The sequence below is a fragment of the Mycetomoellerius zeteki genome, unplaced genomic scaffold (assembly GCF_001594055.1).
Source record: "Mycetomoellerius zeteki isolate Tzet28-1 unplaced genomic scaffold, Tzet1.0 scaffold223, whole genome shotgun sequence".
In the NCBI taxonomy this organism is placed as follows: domain Eukaryota; kingdom Metazoa; phylum Arthropoda; class Insecta; order Hymenoptera; family Formicidae; genus Mycetomoellerius; species Mycetomoellerius zeteki.
The window spans coordinates 1,289,869-1,299,327 of record NW_017257198.1 but is presented as its reverse complement, the minus strand read 5'-3'; the positions used below and the strand labels follow the sequence as shown (position 1 = coordinate 1,299,327).

The following is a 9,459-nucleotide window of genomic DNA, read 5'->3' as shown; positions in this document are numbered from 1 at the left end:
GGAGCCGGTCACGAACCGTCCGTTCTGTATCCTCGTAGAATCGCGTCGTAAACTCGTCAAACTTGGCTCGCGAAATAGCATTAACTATCAGGATAATACAATCGTCGTTGCAGCGCGTAGGTACATTGGCCAATGCTGGGAAGGAGATCGTCTTCGCCTTCGAGACGAGTGACGAAAAATGACGGACAATGACAGCCTTGGCCTTGTCTTTTCCACGATCAATTCTATCGCAATAAATGACTTAACGTACGTTACACCGAAAAATATTGTTCTATATTATTTTATGCACCTAAAAGGTATTTTCGAGGCCTACGTTTCCTTGCATATCTTTCAACTTGATTTGCTAATGACTCTAACGCAGAAATGATTGCTGCCTCAATTATGAAGCAATCAGCATTTCCTGCAAGAGAAGGCAGATTTCATTGCTGCAACGATTGCACCGGTAATACCGAAAAACACACGCGACATGTACCTATATAGCTATAACGATGCATACTCCAAGGACACTCGTGAATCAATCGCCGACTTTTATATCGAACATCCGTTTTGTTCTCTTTACGCTCCGCGGCACGCCATGGCTCGCAAAGCTTCCTTGCCTGTATTAAACTCTTTCCTACCGAGGGCAATTCGGACAGATTACAGGGCTTTATTCGACAAACGCTAATTAATCTAATTATCGACCACATCTCAACCCATACACGAGATCAAAAGAAGATTCTGGTATACGTTATTATACTACCTACGGAAATTTTTGGGAACTTTCGCAGTCACGCAATGTCTCGATATAATTCGTGGAATAACTTTATACAAAGGGCCCGATATTACACCTCCTCCTCAATCTCGCGCTCCTCTCGTGAAAGCGATTTACCATGTATCGAATATCAAATATGCCTCAGAGCAAATATTACGGTATGTATACTAGTTTTTATTGTATGTTAAAATTGTGTTAAGAATTATGAATGTAATGTAATATCGCTTTGAATTCGTGAGTTGCTTATTCCAACATGATCTTATACCTATCATTAGGTATATCATTTACAGACAAAATTGTTTTGCTTAATAAAAGCAATTTTATAACTGCTCTGCGAATGCTTGAAAATATCAGGTAACATAAAGTTTGGTTTGCCTCGCTATTCGTATCGCAATTGCGACGACAGCAAACAGAATCATTAATAATAATGGCAGCAGTAATAAAAGATTACCTTACGACCCACTTCCATATGTTTATATATTATTGCCGCTTTAACGACAATAGTATATAATTAACGACAATATTACAATTCCGCTCACACATACAAGTACATTGCAAAAATATAGCATCAACTTTAAGGACAGGTAGAGATAAGACTGTTATATATTTTCACAAATTTGTGCTGATATGGCAACTAAACTTGTCTCAATTGCAAAAGCATACTGTTTATTAAAATTTTTGCAAATTATTAATTCAAATTAATTCATATTATCTCTATAGTTTATACGTCTCTACTCTTTTGCCTTCAATACAATCTTTTTATGCAGCGAAAATATTTACTTCGCACACTCTACCTTCCTTCTTTCCAAGATCGACTACTTACATCTATTAAATTCGATTGAAAAGAATTACAAGATTGATCACTATAGGTAAGGAGTAAAAAGTGTTTTTATAATAAAACAAGCCGACACGTGGTAAACTGTTCGTTTGACTGCTACGACACCTACGTGAGAAAGAGACAGCTGGTGTCAGTGATGAAAACGTACATGACACTAATTGTAAGATGAAAGGAAGTGTGCGGGGTACCTCAGGCGTCTTGCATGTTTCACAAACGTAAAAGTGTGCGCATATAATTAAAGAGAGATACCAAAACATCCGTAATAAATATAGCGCAACTGTAAGTATTTGCGATACGTGGTATAAACTAATTATCTACGCAGCAGCCGATATCAGCCGATTAAACCATGAAAGGAGATCGAATATGAAAGGGGTCATATAACGGGCGCTGACACGACTTGCGCGCGCGCCAAGTCGTAGCATCGGTGTACAGGGCGCGAGCGTAAACGAGAAAGAAACGGGATACCGTAAACACGGGGCTTCTCACCGCAGACTTAAGGTCTGCATGGGGAAGGTGGTTGGTGTGAGCACGCGACCTCGCGGATACGCAGCATGCGTCCCGCGACGCGTATCTGCAACGCCTCCTCCCGTCTCTCCTCTTCTTCCTTCTCCGCGTTTACTCGCTGTGGTTCCAGAGCAAAGCACCGCTGACAGATTGGCGCGTCCTTTCAACGCTAAATCCTAATTTATATGTAAACGAGTAATTTAAATAAACAGATTATAAATAAAATATTTGTTTTTACGATCGCAGACTCTATGACATCGATTATAAACGCTAATCTCGTTGTAATATTTATATAAAAATTCAAACTTTATCTGTGTTATAATTAAGAAATTTAGAATAGTTTCCGTATACACATGACACGATATTACAAACAACAAATTTACTGTAGGAAGGTTATACACGTCGAAATCTAAATGTGTATGCCAATCAGAGCGACAGCCGCGAATGACTTGGGTCGAGCCCGTTCGCCTCTTCGACATTTTTCTACCGGCTGAGTAATTTATGCCCCGCTTATAACCGATACATTTGAGGTGGGGGCGTCGGCGGCTGCGAGTCGGTCGATCGCGAGAAAATGCACACCGTTCTTATGGCGGTCTCGCTCGCGGCAGGGTGTAGGTAATATCAAATGCGGCGGCCTTATAGGGATTCTGTTACTAATATGCCCCGGTAGCGTAGGAACCCCTGTGTTGCATATTATCCGATACCAATAATGCGACTAATCGAGTTAGCTTTACCCCTTAAGCTGATATGTAGCTTTATACGAGTACAACGTAACGATCGCGGACCCGGGAGAAAGATCCGCCCGTGAACATCTACGGTTCATAAATTCGGTAATACATAACCGGCAACGATCTTTCCGCTGGTGGCAGGTAATAGTTGCGGGCGATAAGGCGCAAGACGAAGGTAAAAATATTGCAGGCGCTATACGAAGCTGTGGAGAGAGAGAAAGAGAGAGGGGGGAGGACGGTAAAAAGACGAAGACACCTAACCGTCCGCCTCTCTGGAGCGAACCAAGCTCGGTGTTTTACGGTCTAGCCGCGATCGCAAAAAATCACGATCACGGAGAAACAGTGGTGGAGATGCAGCAGCTGTGCGGTGCGCAACCATAGTAGACGCATGGTAATTCTCATTGAACGCGTAATTATATTAATTGTCGGCTCTCGGCCGGACAAATTGCGGCTTTAAAACCGTTCGAGTCTTTCGCGTAGCGACCGAAAAACATCGACCTCGCTTTGAGCGGAAGACCAGTCCTGCTACCTTTCCACCATCGTCGCCTTCCTTCGAAGTGTCCCTCTGTCTAACGAAATGAAAGAGGGACAGCTGTCCGCGACAAGCTGCGTAAAACGTACCGAGTGCTAAGCCCTTGCTCACCGTACCTTACCGCGCATCACGATTTTCAATTATCCGTATCCGATGTCGTACTCTCAGCGACAGGTGAAAATGTTCCCTTGTTCTTTGATCTTTCTTCCGCAATTTTTCTTTAACTTTAACCAGAGACGTTCGATATCTTCGGATTAATGGAATCAATACGATTATGGGAAAGTATTATTTTGCAGCGTCGATTGACATAACAGAAGTGTGTTGTTGAAAAAACGCAGCACCGCCGCACGTGTAACACGTAGCCGTATCTTGCGCGCAGACAGCGCGTTTGAACGCGCACGTGGAATTCGGCTATTAAGCCGAAACCCCGAACGACCTATAAAATTCGTCTGGCCTCGCGCGTTGTCTGCGAATGTGCATTAAGCGCTTGCGGTTATGTGTCTACGCTCCGCACAGGTGTCCGAACCCCCTTGCGCTTATACACGGCCAAAGAACTATAGCGCTGAATAAAAGATTCGCGAGTATACGTACAACGGTGCCTCGAATAAATAAAGCGTCGAGAGCAAGAAATTGCCGGTATCGACGAGCCAACGTTTAAACACACCCGGATGAGATAAACGTTCGTTAATACGGCGAAATTCCGACGTGAGCGCTGCGGCAAAATTTCGCGATTCGTTGCGAGTTATTAAGCGTCGTTTATCTTCGAAGGATCGAATGCGGCTGGTATTCTCGGTCTCCCGTGTTGGCGGAACCGCGCGGTCTTATATCGAGATTATAGTCACGGATCGCGAACAAAGTTTCGTTCTCCGAGATTGCGCGGTTACCCGGTTGCCTTCCCCTTCCTTCTAACGTGCGAGCGGCCCTCTTCGGCGTTTTACGATCTCTAATTATAACGATTACGTCGATCTTTTACGGGGCGAACTTTCGTTCCCGTCGGCTCGATGTCTCTCTTCTTAGAAAGAAGCGCAAAGAGGGAACGACACGGAGCAGCACCGCGAAGAATCAAAGTGGATTCACCCAATTCGGTTGAATTCCGAGTCCTGCACGCTACCGATGTTCCGAAAAATGACATGATTTCAAAGAGTAAATATATTTTGTAGACAGGAAGAATGCTCCGCTAAAATATCTAAAAATTTAGCTATAAATAGATCTAAAAATAATTTTGTTGGACCATCAAAATATTTACTTAGGAATCTCATGATAAGTATGACAAGCAATATTGCAAAAAATTTTGACATTTTAATAAAGAGTTTAAATATTCTACATAATTATTTTATTTTTATTTAAATTTCCAACAAAATCATTTTCAGGTCTATATGGCTAAATATTTAGATACTTTAGCAAAATCATTTCTTCTGTGCATCACAATATTATTAATAATCAACTTTTTCTCAAGACTTCGTTATGCAAGAATAGCTAGAGCTAAATGACTGACGGATCTAATCGATATATACATATATTATACTCGGTAAGTGTTATGAGCGGAATTGCATCAAGAGAAAACCATTCTCTCTACCAATTGAGTCGTTTTCTAGGAAGAAATTGAAACAGAGATACACGGAGAAAAGGGGCAAAAGAGAGAAGAATCGGAGGAGCGAGTTCGCCACGCTGGCTCCGAGCGATCGCGGATTCGTCCAATCGCGTTCACATTCTTAATGCCGGCTGCAGCGAACATTCAGCTGCCGCGTGCCCTCGGGCCGTACGATTCGAACAGCTTCGACGATATATTCGAAATGATCTTCCATCCTCTTCCTCCTCCTCCTCCTCCTCCTCCTTTTTCTCCGCCGTTCTACCTCCCTCCTGTCTGCAATGGTCTCGCTACTCCTTTTTTTCGCGGGGTGAGCCTCAGCTCTGTCCAATCGTTGCCCACGGAATTTCATATCGACGTCGGGGATGGTGAACGGCCCTCATCGTCGTACATAATAATAGAGCAGAATATAATGTTGGCGGACGAACGACCCGCGGCTAAAATGTATTACGACCGGCACAACACCGATGCAACACCGACGAGAGCGTAGCACCGTCGCCATCATCCTCGGCACGATCGACAACATCTTACCACTCTTCGCCAACCATCGAACGCGCCCGTTACGTCCGACGTTAGATGGTTACATATATTACGAAATTATATATTACATAAATAAGATGCATGATTCATTGTGGGAAAGTATATGATCGATTTGACTATTTAAGCTACGAGCCATTTTGATTTTAACACGAGAACCCGAGATTTTGTATAGTTAAAAGATTTATTTGACGTAATATGTAAGTTGAAGAAAAAATTCGGCTGCCTGTTAATACCGAACTGCAGTACTATAAAGTAATTTCTCGCAGGCGATATACGACCGCATCACTACAAAGATATAGCTCGAGTGTCGGTGGTAGTGCGCTACATAGGTAGGCTATGTACTATACGTATATTCCGCGTATCGCATTATATGTATGAGAAGGCGGCGTGGCATCGTAGGTGCCGAGGCGGTGGTGAAGACGCGTACAAACGCACCACGCGATGTACATAAGACGTACGGGGAAGATCGACGAGAAAGCGCGAGAAAGAGAGAAAAGATTGAAGAAAGGGCGGGGGGAGGGATAGGCGGTAAGTACATAGGATGAGACGTTTATATACCCCCGACGATGTCTATAACGCCTCGAGTTACGAGACGCCTTTACGAGCGAATGCAACTCGCGCCAGACGTCAAGAGGCGAACCCCCGTTTCGAAGTTTGATGGCGCGACACGGGCCCCGAGCGTAACCTCCGAAATATCTCGTTCTTTTATTTTTTCCTACCCCCTCTGCTTTCGCGGCGCGGTATTTCGCTCAGTGCGTTTTGTCGTGACGCATCCCTGAAGGATGACGTCCCTCCCAGACGTAAATAACGCGCGATCTAATTGTGCGCGAACCATCGATACATTTCCGCTACAAAGTTATGGAGATCATTTAGGGAATCATCGACATAAGAAGTATATATTCTGCATAATAATAAAGCTCTCGGATTATTTGTGGTGAAGCTCGAGGATCAGTAAGACTAAGGGGATGCTGAGATTGCCGAGTACGTCCAACTATCAGAAAATCCAAGAATGTGTGCGAAGTAAAATCGGCACACGCGTGTCACTAACAATACAAAGCGATAGTCGCAAAGTTGTGCCAGACAATTTCTTCTTTTCTAACGAGCGTAAAATTTCCAGCAGCCATCGCTTCCCGAGTCGTAATTCCCCTCCCTCACCGAGGGAGCAGCGGGTCGACTGGGCCATTAAATTAATAATTTGTGGTCGACAACGGCATTGTGAGATCCGATGCAATCGTTATAATATGCAAGATTTTATTATCGGTCCCGATGGCGTATGCTAATTTACTGCTAATTGTATTCCGCGGGCGACAATGATGCCTCGGTGGCAAAATGCAATCGCTGCCGCAAACAGACGTTGGAATTATTGTCCGCGTGGACGATGCGGCGTCGCCCCGAGCCGAGCCGAGCTGAGTCGCGCGGGGCCGCTTCGACGTCACGTTAAAAAATAACTCCGAGGCGTGACGATTTCCCACTGACACGCGTGAAAAATTGCCAAGTAAAATCGAGAAACGTTAGGCACCGACGAGGCCTTCGCCGTTCGTAAAGTTCTTACAAATATCATGAAAAGATGAAACTAATGGACCTGTCGATGATTTTTTCATAAAGATTATTCATGTCGGAAATAATTATGTACCTGTAATTATATCAATTTTATTAAGGGGATGCTGGAGTGACCAAATTATCAAGTGGATTTTATCTAAAATCGAAAGAATATTAAAAAATTTTTTAACTTTTCTTCGATTTTACTACAAGGTCCACTGCACCACCTCCTAATTTTGCGTCTTTCCAGTACTTTAATCCTGTAAAAGGATTTTTTATTCCGTTCAGTCAATTCGAAGATTTTTATACGACGATAATGTGATAATTTGGTCACTCCAGCATCCCCTTAATAAATATTAATTTCTTTATTTCGCCACCTGCTTGCTCCGATTGTGAAAATGGCGCGCGATTTAAAAATTCTACTCGTAATAAACACAAAGATACATATAAGTATTCCCATAGAGAGAATACTAAACGAAATCCGTTTAATTCTGTCCAAAACTGTCCGAAGATCGTTAAAACGTCGATAACCCTTCATTACACGATTGCTCGGACCATTTTTGTATCGAAGAGGCGGCAAAATGTTGCGCCAGCAAGGGTGATCGTTAAAGCGTGCACCAGCTTTTCAAGCATGCGATCGTTCTCGTGCGAAGGCGAGCATTGACTCGTCGCAGTCACCGCGATATGTTCGTAGTTTTAAAACCGGTCGTTAACAACGACGAGCTTGTTCCGGTGTGTGATTATACGTGGTACCGGCAAAACGCACAATTTTGTGATACGCCAGTATTTATCTCTCTTTCTTGTCATAATGATAATATTCTAAATCACTTAAGTCTGCACACGACAAAATATTCTCATTGGACAAAAATTTCGCCACGACCATCCTTATGCAGTCAGTCTCATGGTCTCTCGCGGAGAGAGCCCTTATGCAGTCAGCAGCGCTGCCAATGGTGACGAGATGGGCCTAGGTAAAGGAAGAAGGGCTCTCTCCGCGAGAGACCATAGGACTACTGACTGCATAAGGATTGTCGTGGCGAAATTTTTGTCCGATGAGAATATTTTGCCGTGTGCAGACTTAAGTGATTTAGAATATTATCATTATGACAAGAAAGAGAGATACTACTGTGTCCAAAAAGTAAGACCAATTTCAATTTTTTTTCTTAAATATTTATTTATTATTTCAAATCTATTTCGTCGCCTTCAAAGTAATCTCCCTCAGACACAATACACTTATGCCAACGTTTTTTCCAATCCTCGAAACAGTTAAAATCGATTTCCGGAATGGCCTCCAAAGCTTTCTTCGATTCAGCTTGTATCTCTTCAATCGAGTTAAAACGGTGTCCCCGGAGTGGTCTTTTGAGTTTAGGGAATAGCCAGAAATCACACGGTGCTAAATCAGGTAAATATGGTGGTTGTGGAACGATATGGGTCGAATTTTTAGCAAAATGGTCTCGAAGGACCAATGCAGTGTGAGATGGCGCATTATCGTGGTGCAAAAACCAAGAGTTGTCTTTCCACAATTCCGGCCTCTTTTTGCGAATAGCTTCACGCAAACGACGCATAACACTCAAATAATATTCCTTGTGAACAGTTTGGCCTGGCGGAAGGAATTCATAGTGCACCACGATAATCAAAGAAAACTGTCAACATCACCTTGATTTTCATCACTTTGTCTTCAACTCATTTTCGGCCTTCTTTGAACTGTTTATACCACTTGTAAGCATTTCTTTCCGACAAAGTCTGCTCACCAAAGACTCTCTGCAACATCCTAAACGTTTCTGCACAAGAAATTTGATTTCGCAAACAAAATTTAACGCAACTTCTTTGCTCAACAAAATCACACATTGTAAAAATCGGAAAAAACACTTTTTGCGTCGTAAAAAACCAAGCGCAGCTGAAACACTAATGTCGTTTATGATGTGAAGTTTGACACAGATGTCTGTCACAGTGCTACGAATTTAGAAAAAAAAATATTTCTCACATTCGATATATCCGCGCAATTTAAATTGAAAATTGGTCTTACTTTTTGGACACAGTAGTAAATACTGGCGTATCACAAAATTGTGTTTCGTTATTTTTCGAGAGCGAAAATAAAAGCGAGGTTATTTGCGTAATTTCTTACACTTATAAAAGTAATTAGTGCTACCAACTTGAGAAACGATAACAAATTCAATAAATGCAAAGCTGGGAAATATAAATTACATCCGGAAGTGCGCACATTAATGTAACGCAGCCGCAGTATTTAATCTTATACGCACAGGCAAACGTATCGACACAGGAGAAGAAGCGGAAATCGAACTCCTAGAAATTTTGAAGACGGGAGCATTACATGGAAACATGCGGTGGGCACGTGCTGCCCATTCGTCCCTTTATACAAAGAGAGAGAGAGAGAGAGAGAGAGAGAGAGAGAGAGAGAGAGAGAGAGAGAGAGAGAGAGAG

The 9,459-nt window shown here is 42.8% G+C and overlaps 1 protein-coding gene across 4 annotated transcripts in view; it reads right to left on the bottom strand.

The window, feature by feature from the left end:
• Window positions 1-9,459, bottom strand: part of retn (retained) — a 113,434-nt gene that overhangs the window by 86,693 nt on the left and 17,282 nt on the right. Inside the window, exon 1 of one of the 4 annotated variants that reach the window (XM_018448564.1) lies at window positions 13-16. The exons of the other annotated variants lie outside the window; for them this stretch is intronic. The gene's annotated coding sequence lies outside the window, so the exon portion shown is untranslated. Of the gene's footprint in view, window positions 1-12; window positions 17-9,459 lie in introns of those variants that run through there. 4 annotated transcript variants of the gene reach the window in all.